Here is a 10,144-nt window from a genome sequence, read left to right as displayed (position 1 = left end):
TGTTATACCTGTATTTATTACCCTTATTTCACCGCCATTTCCCTATTCGCTGGCAGAGCGGTATCAAGAGCTATCTTTAGCTTTGAGCTGCAGGAAGCATTTTCAATCGCGACTTATTAAAAAATAACAAAAGAACTGGGATGTTGTCAATCAGGAACAAAAACAAAGTTGCTGGAAAAGCTCAGCAGGTCTGGCAGCATCTGTGAGGGTAAAAAGACAGAGTTAACGTTTCGGGTGCAGTGCCCCTTCCTCAGAGCGACTTATTAAAATCCCAGGATCGCTAATGTAACAATCTTTCTCATCCGGTTCTCAGTCTCATTTGTCTCAAAATGCAACATTGTGACGACGATCATTTGCTTCTGACAATGACAACACAAAGCACTGCGCATGCTCCAGCTGACAATGGCGTCTGGGTGATTGATGTCAGTGCGCGACCAATATGAGCACAGAGATGCAGTGCAGGGCCGGGCGAAAGTCCCTGCCCTTCTAGCCAATCGGAATGAAGATGGGGCGGGATCGGTGAAAACCACGTGATCATCCACGAGAGCGGTCCAGAGTCGCTGAGATAACCAGAACTGCAGATACCACAGACTCTGAGATAACATGGTGTGCAGCTGGATGAACACAGCAGGTCAAGCAGCATCAGAGGAGCAGGAAAGCTGACGTTTCGGGCCTAGCTCCTTCGCTGAGACCAAGATTTGTGCAATTGAGGTAAGAGCAGGACACGGTAAAGAAAGCAAAACAGCAGAAAGCGGGAGGGGAGTGATATTTGTATGGGTTTGGAAGTTTTACAAACACTTAGTGCACGTCGGAAAACACACACGTTTGAAACTCCCAGACTCACGTTTGCAGAAAACAAATCAATGCCTCAGATGGCGATAGGCCTGTGTGACCGCCACCATCTTTATTGGGGGCAATGATCCGCGAGGCGCATGCGCGGTAGCTTTGAAACTTTCGAAGGGCCAAGCTCAAGCTGGGCGCATGCGCAGCCGCATCTGGCTGAAAGTGAGAGAACAAGGTGTGGGGGTGGAGGACCACAGCAGGAAAGGCAGCATCAGAGGGGCAGGAAAGCTGGCGTTTTCGGGCCTACACCCTTCAGAAATGCGGGAGGGGAAGGGGATACTGAAATAAATAGGGAGAGAGGGGGAGGCAGGTGGAGAGGAGACAGACAAGTTAAAGAGATGGGGATGGAGCAGGTAAAAGTGAGTGTAGGTGTGGAGGGGATAGGTCAGTCCAGGGAGGACCAACAGGTCAAGTGGTTGGGATGAGGTTAGCAGGTAGGAAATGGGGGTGCAGCTTGAGTTGAGAGGAGGGGATAGGTGAGAGGAAGAACAGGTTAGGGAAGTGGGGATGAGCAGTTGTTTCGTGCGACCTGAGCGTAGAAGATCTGTAATGTGGTCCCCGCTTGGTTTCCCTGATGTAGAGGAGGCCAGAAAGGGTAGAGCGTATGTAGTTTACCACATGAGCACCTGCATTCCCCATACAGATGGCCTAAAAGCCCTACGCTATTTCCCGTCCTGCCGGTCTGATCAGTACCCCTCCACTGACCACCCCCACCTCCCCCACCTTAGATGCTTTGCCAAACTCATTTTCACCCTCAACAACTTCTCTATCAACTCCTCCCACACCCTACAGACAAAGAGGGTGGCCATGGGTACCTGCATGAGCCCAAGCTATGCCTGCTTCTTTGTTGGAACAATTCCTCTTCCGTACCTACACTGGCCCTGAGCCCCACCTCTTCCTCCAGTACACGGATGACTGTATCAGCGCTGCCTTGTGCTCCCATGGGGAGCTCGAGCAGTTCGTCCACTTCACCAGTACCTATCACCCCAAACTTAAGTTCACCTGGACCATCTCTAACACCTCTCTCTCATTCCTGGACCTCTGTTTCCATCTTGGGCAACCATATAGAAGCCGATATCCATTTGAAGCCCACTGACTCCCACAGCTAGCGAGTATCCAACTCCTCCCACCCACCGTCCTGCAAAATGACATCTCCTATTCCCAATTCCTTCACCTCCGCATCTGCTCCCAGGGTTCCACTCCTGTACATCTCAGATGTCCTTGTTTTTTAAGGACCGCAACCCCAGCCTCCACTTCCCCTCCCCCCCCCGCAGTAATCGAGAACACCCTTCACTGTGTCTCCTGCATTTTTCAACAACTCCTCCCTCACAGCCCGTCCCTGTAATAACAACCGAAAAAGAATCCACCTCATCCTCACACATCACTCCTCCAATCTCCGGATCGAACGCATCATCCTCCGACACTTCCGCCATCAGCAATCCGACCCCACCATCAAAGACACTTTCCCCTCCCCACCCTTGTCGACATTCCAGAGGGACCGCTCTGTACATGACTCCCTTGTCCACTCCACACTCCCCTCCAGCCCCACCACACCTGGCACTTTCAACCGCAACTGTAGGAAGTGCTGCACCCGCACCCACACCACCTCCCTCACCCCCAAACCAGGCCCGAAGAAGACTTTTCACATCAAGCAGATGTTCAACTACACATCTGCTAATGTGGTATACTGCAACCGCTGTACCTGATGTGGCCTCCTCTACATCGGGGAAACCAAGCGGAGGCTTGGGGACCGCTTTGCAGAACACCTCCGCTCGGTTCGCAATAAACAACTGCACCTCCCAGTCGCGAACCATTTCAACACCCCATCCTATTCCTCAGACGACGTGTCCATCCTGGGCCTCCTGCAGGGCCACAGCGATGCCACCCGAAGGTTGCAGGAACGGCAACTCATATTCTGCCTGGGAACCCTGCAGCCCATTGGTGCCAATGTGGATTTCACAAGCTTCAAAATCTCCGCTCCTCCAACCGCGTCCCAAAACTAGCCCAGCTTGTCCCCACCTCCCTAACCTGTTCTTCCTCTCTTGTATATCCTCCTCCCACCTCAAGCTGCATCCCTGTTTCCTGCCTACTAACCTCATCTCACCGCCTTGACCTATCAGTCCTCCCTGGCCTGCCTCTCCACCTATCTTCTCTCTCCATCTTCGATCTGTCTCCCCCTCTCTCCCTATTTAGTTCAGAATCCTTTTCCCCTCCCCCATTTCTGATAAAGGGTCCAGGCCCGAAACGTCAGCTTTCCTGCTCCTAAGATGCTGCTTGGCCTGCTACGTTCATCCAGCTCCACACTTTGTTATCTCAGATTCTCCAGCATCTGCAGTTCCCATTTTCTCTTATCCAAGTTTTTGTTTCTTCTGGATTTCTTTCCCAGAGTGTGGGATAGTAGCAGCTCGCACTGCTCTTAGTCGCTTCTGTGCTTCCTGATCACTTTTGTCGGTGTTGGTCTCTAATGATGGGTATATTTGATCTCTGCAGTATTTTATTGTTAATTCCTTATACCTTTTTTGTAAATAAATTTTCCACTGCTCCCCACCCCCTCACCATGTGCTGCTCTCTTACCAGATTAAATTTTGAACGGTATCTTTCACAACCAGGAAATATTTCCCAGAAAGAGAGTGCATTTTTCTTCCATTTCAGACCACCAAATTCGACAGCTTTTGTATTCTGTCATTCATTTTGCACTTCTGCAACATTTACTGTTTCTCCTTCCACAGATACCAGCGATCGTTGCCAAAGCCCTGTTCCCTGTGGAGAAGGTGATATTTAACTTTCGTGTGCTGCTGCAGTTCGTATGATGAAGGTGCTCCCACAATGCGGTCATTTGAGAAGTTACAGATCGGTCATCAAGCGATACTGAAGAGCTGATGGTGTGTCCAAATCAACAAACAATTTGTATTTTTATCATGTTTTAGAATTTCACAAAAATATTATCCAGAAACTTTTGACATAAGGCCACATTAGATCAGGTGACCAAAAAGTTACCAAATTTGCAGGTTTTCCTGACTCCTTAAAGAAGGAAAGCAAACTTAAGAGGTTTATCATGGGAATTCCAGACCACGTTGCCTGGCAACTGTGGAAACAGCCTCCAGTCGTGAAGCAATGACAAAGCGCATTGTTGGAGCTGAAACTAAATGAATTGTCGAAGTCTTGAACGTTGTGTGGTGCAGGGAGATAGGGCTCATCACAGCCAGGAATTAAATCAAAGATGAGAATTTTAAATTGTTGCTTATAAATAGGAGCCTTTGTGGGTCAGGGAGCACAGCAGTGATGGTGAACAGGTCTTGGTACAAATGAACTTGTGTGCAGCAGAATTTTAGGTATTCTTGAGGTTTCCGGGCCGTTGAATGTGGGAGGCTGACTGGCAGTGTGTTTGGATAGTTCAGTCTAGAGGTAACACAGGAATAGATGAGAGGTTCAGCAAATGAGCTGAAACTGAGGTGTTGTTGTTGGGTCATTGTCACTGAAGTGGAAATAAGTGGTTTTTGTGCAGGGCTCTGCTGTTTACCCTCACCTCACGTCGGGGATTCAGCTGCTTGTGAATTTGTGGATCAAGTCTGTAATAAAATCAGGAACCGAGTGGCCGCCGTGGCCCAAACTGGGTATCACTGAGCAGGTTACTTCTGAGTAAGTGCTGCTGAATACTGCTGTTGACAACACCTTCCATCACTTTACTGACGATAGAGAGTAGACTGCTTGAGGGGAAATTGGTCGGGTTGGATTTGCTGTGTTTTTGTGCTGAACAGACCTGGGCGGTTTTCCAAATTGGCAGTAGATGCCAGCGCTGTAGCAGGACTGAAACAGTTTGGCTTGGTGGCTAGCAAGCTCTAGAGCACTAGTCATCGGTACTATTGCCAGTGTTGTCAGGACCCATAACCTTTGCACAATTCTTCCGTTTATTGATATTAATTGAAATGAATCAATTTGGATGAAAACTCACATCTCTGATGTTGGGGACCTCTGGAGAAGGCTGAGATGGATCATCCAGTTGACACTTCTGGCTTAAGATTGCTGCACTCTTACCTTTTGCATGGATAGGTTGGGCTCCTCTGTCAGTAAGGATGGGGATTTTTGGCATGCTTCCTCCAGTGAGTTGTTTAATTGTTCGTCACCATTCACGACTGGGTGTGACAGAACTGCAGAGCTTACATCTCATCTATTGGTTATGGGGTGGCTTAGCTCTAACTCTTGCTGCTTATGGTATTTGCCATGCAGGTAGTCCTGTTTGGTAGTTTTACCAGGTTGGCACCTTATTTTTAAGTCTGCCTTGTGCTGTTCTTGGCATGTACTCCGATACTATTCCATTCAACCAGTGTTTGTCTCCTGGGTCATTGGCAATGGCTGACTGTAGGGTATGCTGGGCCATGAGGTTACAGATTTAGCTGGAGAAGGTCTGCTACTGTTGTAGTCTCTCTCAAAGCCTCATAGATATCAGGTTTGGAGTTCCTGTGTCTGTTCCAAGTCTGTTCCTTTCAGCCAAAGTTCGTGCCACCCAACGCAATGGGGGGGTATTATCAAGTTTAAGATGAGGCTTTGTTTCCACAGGAGTGTGCGGTGGTCGCTGTTATCAGTTCTGTCACGGACAGATGCCTCTGCAGCTGGGAAATTGGTGATGATGAGGTCAGCTATGTTTTCCCCGTTTGGTGCGTCACCACCTGCTGCAGTCCCAGCCAGGCAGCTTTGTCCTTTAGGACCCGACTAGCCTGATTGGTAATCCTCCTGCAAATTACTCCTGAAGGTAGACATTGAGTACATTTAGTGCTGTTCACACTCTCAGTGCTTTCTCCAAGAGCTGTTCAACATTGAGGAGTTTTTTGTTTATTAAAATTCACTCTTGGGATGTGGAAATTGCTGGCTGCACCAGCATTTATTACCTGGAAGGCAATAAAGAGTCAACCACATCGCTATGTTTTGGAGTCACATGTCATCCAGACCAGGTAAGGATGGCAAATTTCCTGAAAGGACAAAAGCGAACCAGATGGGTCTTTGCTGATAATTGGCAATAGTTTCATGGTCATCAGTAGACTCTTAATTTCAGATCATTATTTAATTCAATTTTCACCATCTGCCATGGCAGGATTCGATCCCAGGTCCCCAGAATGTTATCTCGGTCTCTGGATCAATAATCTAGCGATAATACTGCTGGCGATTTATCAACAGAGGGAGGATGGTACATCGTAATCAACAGGAGCCATGAGACTTCCAGGCGTCAGAGTCAATGCTGAGTACTCCCAGGTCAAATAATCTGGTCGGAATAGCACTGTGCTATTCCCCTGAATCAACTGTGGACCCCAACAAGGAATAATGTGCAGCAGGAACAATGCACAGTTATCCTTGACCAGGAGGAGGGGATGTTGTGAATTTCTAACCCGACTGTCAGCGATGTATTTTATGAATTTGTGTTACAGAATATTACAAGTGGACTTTCAGGTGGGAAGCTCAATAATTGTAACACGAAACTGACAGAATTAATTCATCAGCACCTGGATATTCGCATTGTGTGTGAGTATTGTGTTCCAGCTCGTTCCCATTTGCCGTGTAAAATTTCTCTCTTATTACTCCATTCTCTCAATAGATCTTTCCTACGACTTTCAACATATGTCCTGTAGTCCTTTCTTATGGCCAGTTGAGTGTGCGTTTTGCCGTCCTAATGTTTATCTTTTGGAAACACCGCCTATTAAGGTCCCCTCAAAATCCTTTGTTAAAAGGAGATCAATCTTAGTTTCTCCAAGCACCTGATTCCCCAATGACTGTTTGTTTGTTTCCTGTGTGTAAGGCACTCATCCGGATTGTGTTGGCACATTTTCCACTTCCCTGCATGAGTACAGCCCCAACAATATTAAAGAAAGGTAACATCCTCCAGGTGAAGCAGTGTCAGAGTGGTGTCCCATCCACCACATGCAACATTCCCCTCTGCACCACCGAAGCACAGTGGCATCACTATGCCTAAGGTAAAGTCACCATTGTCCTACCTGACTATAGGGCTGGTTTAACCTGAAGATTACTGCACCCCAGGCGAGGGGAGAGGTTGAGAAGGAGAGTCCATCTATTGTAGATGGTTATTCTCAATATGTACCAGCAATGTCTAAGTCACATGAAATTATAATAACAGCCCTAACCATGCAACTAAAAACCCTCTCCCTACAAACCATTCTGTTAAATCTCCTCTGCCCCCTATCAGGGACCCTCCCGTCCTTCAGTGTGTGGGGGATCTTTGGTTTGCACAGACTCAGCTCGTCTCTGTTCCTGTCTGTGATGTCATCATGCTGTGACAATGGCACTGAAGCTCACTGTCTGTGAGGGTGGTAGGCACAGAGATCCTCATAGCGTTTAAGGCATATTTAGATGCACACTTGTGATGCCAACACAGGCCAGTCTATGGGCCAAGTTCTGGAAAATTAGATGAGAACGGTTAGGTGGTTTTTAACCGGCACTGGCTGGATGGTCCACAAAGCCTTTTTCTGTACTGTAGACCTCCGAGGCAGTTCACATAGGAAGATACCCAGCAATATTTCAAGTCATTTCAGAATATGAGCTATTAGAATAAATGACTCATGATTGGTCAGTATTTTCGGGAGTAAAGGGAGGTACAGACGTAATGCGGTTTACCTCAATTCTGGGGCCTGAAGCCCAGGAAAGTGAAAGCACCGCCATCAAGTGGGTGTATAAAAATAAGGATTGTATTAGAGGAAAGAAATATCGTTCTTGTATCATCCATTTGTGAGGCCGGACGATATTAGAGGCAGGAAGGGTTCTGAGACTGCAGAAGACTACAAAAATAGGGAAAAGTGAGCTTGGAAGAGATTACAGAAATGGGGAAGATTGTGAGGCTGGAGGAGACCTCAGACAAAGGGACGTTTGTGAGGCTGAAGACAATTATAGAGCTAAAGAAGTTTGTGATAATGGGAACTGCAGATGCTGGAGAATCCAAGATAATGAAATGTGAGGCTGGATGAACACAGCAGACCCTTCTTCAGAGAGGGGGATGGGGTGAGGGTTTTGGAATAAATAGGGAGAGAGGGGGAGGCGGACCGAAGATGGAGAGGAAAGTATAGGTGGGGAGTTAGGGAGGGGATAGGTCAGTCCAGGGAAGACGGACAGGTCAAGGAGGTGGGATGAGGTTGGTAGGTAGGAGATGGAGGTGCGGCTTGGGGGGGGGGGGGAGGAAGGGACGGGTGAGAGGAAGAACAGTTTAGGGAGGCAGAGACAGGTTGGATTGGTTATGGGATGCAGTGGGTGGAGGGGAAGAGCTGGGCTGGTTGTGTTACGCAGTGGGGGGAGGGGACGAACTGGGCTGGTTTTGGGATGCGGTGGGGGAAGGGGAGATTTTGAAGCTGGTGAAGTCCACATTGATACCATTGGGCTGCAGGGTTCCCAAGCGGAATATGAGTTGCTGTTCCTGCAACCTTCGGGTGGCATCATTGTGGCACTGCAGGAGGCCCATGATGGACATGTCATCTAAAGAATGGGAGGGGGAGTGGAAATGGTTTGCGACTGGGAGGTGCAGTTGTTTATTGCGAAACGAGCGGAGGTGTTCTGTAAAGCGGTCCCCAAGCCTCTGCTTGGTTTCCCCAATGTAGAGGAAGCCACACCGGGTACAGTGGATGCAGTATACCACATTGGCAGATGTGCAGGTGAACCTCTGCTTAATGTGGAAAGTCATCTTGGGGCCTGGGATAGGGGTGAGGGAGGAGGTGTGGGGGCAAGTGTAGCATTTCCTGTGGTTGCAGGGGAAGGTGCTGGGTGTGGTGGGTTTGGAGGGCAGTGTGGAGCGAACAAGGGAGTCACGGAGAGAGTGGTCTCTCTGGAAAGCAGACAGGGGTGGTGCTGATGTCTTGGGCGGTGGGGTCGGATTGTAGATAGCGGAAGTGTCGGAGGATGATGCGTTGTATCCAGAGGTTGGTGGGGTGGTGTGTGAGAACGAGGGGGATCCTCTTGGGGCGGTTGTGGCGGGGGCGGGGTGTGAGGGATGTGTTGCGGGAAATGCGGGAGACGCAGTCAAGGGCGTTCTCGACCACTGTCGGGGGAACGTTGCGGCCCTTGAAGAACTTGAAATCTGGGATGTGCGAGAGTGGAATGCTTCATCGTGGGATCAGTTTGTGGGCTGGAGGAGATTAGAGATAAGGTGGTTTGTGAGACTGGAGGAATCTGAATAGATGGTGTGAGTTATGAGGCTACTGGGGGATTCTAGCGATAGGCAGGTCGTGAGGCTGGAGAGGGATTCCAGGGATGTGAAGCGTGTTGAGGCTCGAGGGTGATGCCTGCAGTAATGCAGGTAAGTGAGGCCTGAGGGCATGATTTGGTGGGTAGTGAGGTCTGAGGTATGATTCCTGCAGTAGGGAGGGTAGTGAGGCTCCAGGGTGGATTATCATCCAAACAGCACAGTGGTGTACTTACAGCACATGGAGTGCAGCAGTCAGAGAAAGTACCACTTTCTCCATGTCCAATAAAAATGGGCAATCAATATTTGTCTGTGCAGCATAGACCACATCCCATAAGACAATTAAAATTATGGTGGGTCTCTGGTTTGGAGAGAGCTAACAGAAGCTGAGATAATTTTCCATTGTAGTAGCAATGTTTGGTAACCGTAGAATACAACATTCAGCTAATTGGCAAATAATGCAGGGTGAAAATGTGAAGATTGTTTGTTTGGCTCAGCAAGTTCCCAGGATCTGGAACAGTGTGAATGGCAGCTGGATGCAGATTTAGCAGTTATTCTCAGAAGAAAGTTGGGATTTAACTTTTCAAGGAATGATGGACAAATGGCGGGGGAATTGGGTCAGATTTGCAGCACCTCCCAGAGTGAGAGTGAAGCCTTTGACAGGGTTCCACATGGTAGACTGATGAGTAAAGTTAGATCACACGTGATTCAGGAAGAGCTCGCTAATTGGAAGCGGAATTGGCTTAGTTGTCAGAGAGAATGTGGTGTTGTGGGATTTTTCAGAGTGGAGTTCTGTGACCAGTGTGTTCCACAGCAATCAGTGCAGGGGCCACTTTTGTTTCTCGTTTAGATTAAATATTTGGATGAGAATTTAAGGGACAAGATTAGTAAGTTTGCAGATGATACTAGAATTAGTGGTGAGTGAAGGTTATCTAAGATGACAGCGAGATCTTGATGAATTATGTCAATGAGTTGAGTGGAGGATGAAGTTCAATTTGAATAAATGTGAGACATTGTATTTCGGTAAAATGAACAGGGTAGGACTTGCACAATTGATGGTTGCACCCAGGGTAGAGTTGTGAAACTGAGATTCAGGTACATAATTCTTTGAAGTTTATGTAGACAAGT

The 10,144-nt window shown here is 48.1% G+C and overlaps 1 long non-coding RNA gene across 1 annotated transcript; it reads left to right on the top strand.

Annotated features, from left to right (window-relative positions):
• The first annotated feature begins 515 nt into the window (after positions 1-515).
• LOC132208813 (uncharacterized) lies at positions 516-6,322 on the top strand. The gene is made up of 3 exons (XR_009444942.1): positions 516-711; positions 3,573-3,725; positions 6,264-6,322. It is a non-coding gene; the product is annotated as an uncharacterized LOC132208813 (long non-coding RNA).
• The last annotated feature ends 3,822 nt before the right edge of the window (positions 6,323-10,144 follow it).

Source organism: Stegostoma tigrinum, unplaced genomic scaffold, assembly GCF_030684315.1.
Source record: "Stegostoma tigrinum isolate sSteTig4 unplaced genomic scaffold, sSteTig4.hap1 scaffold_54, whole genome shotgun sequence".
In the NCBI taxonomy this organism is placed as follows: domain Eukaryota; kingdom Metazoa; phylum Chordata; class Chondrichthyes; order Orectolobiformes; family Stegostomatidae; genus Stegostoma; species Stegostoma tigrinum.
The sequence above is the reverse complement of the archived record's forward strand: the minus strand, read 5'-3'. Positions and strand labels throughout refer to the sequence as shown.